This window comes from Spea bombifrons, chromosome 2 (genome assembly GCF_027358695.1).
Source record: "Spea bombifrons isolate aSpeBom1 chromosome 2, aSpeBom1.2.pri, whole genome shotgun sequence".
NCBI classification, from domain to species: domain Eukaryota; kingdom Metazoa; phylum Chordata; class Amphibia; order Anura; family Pelobatidae; genus Spea; species Spea bombifrons.
Window position 1 is genome coordinate 139,001,130 of NC_071088.1, and position 1,711 is coordinate 139,002,840.

Below are 1,711 nucleotides of genomic sequence, written 5' to 3' on the forward strand. Positions count from 1 at the left end.
ACTCGGTTACTATGTATATAGTGTATGTTACTCTGTATATATATTACTCTGTTAGTCTGTATATACTGTATGTTACTCTGTTACTATCGAAGGCTTGTTTCTCCGTTGTAAACCTACCATCGAATTGCGGAATCCGCTGTAAGTTCTCGCCCAGATCTCCTGTAATTGTAGGCGATTGTTTCACCTTCAAGTTGGTTTCCCTGGGGGAAAAATTGCATCTTTTAGATTGTAACCTCTTCGGGGGAATGGTGGCTCACCTGATACAAAGCATCAGGGCCTCCGATTCCAGACAAATAATAAAAGAGAAAGTTACCCGTCAAGCTCCGGGGTTTCTATGTAGATCAAGCTGTTGGGTTCACTGCTGGACAGCAACAGAAGATCTGCCTGAAAACATATAGAGCCATTTAAACAAAAATACCCCACGTGGGGCAAAATAACACAAACAACCGAGGGCATCATATCTCACACCAATCAAAATGTTAGAATCGGAGGATGGGAGTATCAGAGGCTGAGATGTAATGTAAGGATGTGTTACTTTACCGAGAGGGTAGTAGATGAGTGGAACAGATTCCCAGCAGAAGTGGTAGAGGTTAATACAGTGAGGGGATTGAAACTATATCCCCAGACGGCGTTTAACTCACCGTTACAAAATTATTATTCTCCAGTTTTATAATATCGCCGACTTGGATATTCATCCATTTCTCATTGGTGAACCTGCAAAAAAATGAGGCAGAAATAAAGCGATCGACAATTTCTGTCCCCTAAACCTTCCAGCGACACAGAATATTTCAGAAAAAAACAGCCTTTTGTGATCATTTTGTGAAAAATATAAAATTCTGTATTCTCAGAAAATGGGTTTTATCAGAATGAACTCGGACAAAACTCAGCCGACCGTCCCGCCTCGTGGACAATAAAATTCAAGTTTCTTCTCCACCATAAGTTGGCGAATACAGGGGGCACGATGGCTGGGCCGCATGCCTCCAGACTGTCCTGTTTATTGTGGGGCAGTCCCTATATTTGCGCACTGTGCGGCGGTGTATTGGGATATGATGTCCTATCCTGGTGATCTGCCCCCTATTTGACACAAGGAACAACGATCCATGCCCCCACCGCCAATGAAACGCTCGGAGTATGAGACCGAGCAGCACATGTCAGAAGTAACAATATGGCTTCTTTTCATTGAATCTGCCGGTGCTATATAAGTAAATGTAATGTAACAGCGCTACGGAATCTGCCGGCGCCATATAAATAAATGTAATGTAACGGAATGATCCGGATGCGTTTCTTTCGCCGTCTGACACTTACTGTCCTTTGCTGAGCACCTGCACCGTTCTGTTGTTGACCTGATTGTCGCCTTTGTGCCGATACTGGAACGAGAAAAGCCGTTCGTTTACAATCATCACAGCGACAGATTCATGATATCTAGATTGTAAGCTCGCGGGTCGAGCTCTCTTTCCCTAAAGTAATGTGTAGTCTTAGTCTGTCCTAGTTTGGTCAGAATCTTTGAATGTAGGGACTGTAAGAAAAGCTGCGCAAATTGTTGGGGCTACAGAAATAAAAAATAATAACAAAAATAATAATGACAATAATAATAATTCTAATAATATAATAATAGTAATAATAATACACTACAATGATTTGTATGATGATTATTATTAGTAGTAGGAATAGTAGTAGTAGTATTACTATTACTACTAATATACCTTAAAAT

General features: G+C 41.0%; 1 long non-coding RNA gene across 1 annotated transcript; it reads right to left on the reverse strand.

Moving 5' to 3' along the window:
• Positions 1-339: 339 nt before the first annotated feature.
• Positions 340-1,469, reverse strand: LOC128474183 (uncharacterized). The gene is made up of 3 exons (XR_008346322.1): positions 1,306-1,469; positions 642-714; positions 340-384 (listed from the first exon to the last, which is right to left on the reverse strand). It is a non-coding gene; the product is annotated as an uncharacterized LOC128474183 (long non-coding RNA).
• Between the last annotated feature and the right edge of the window lie 242 nt (positions 1,470-1,711).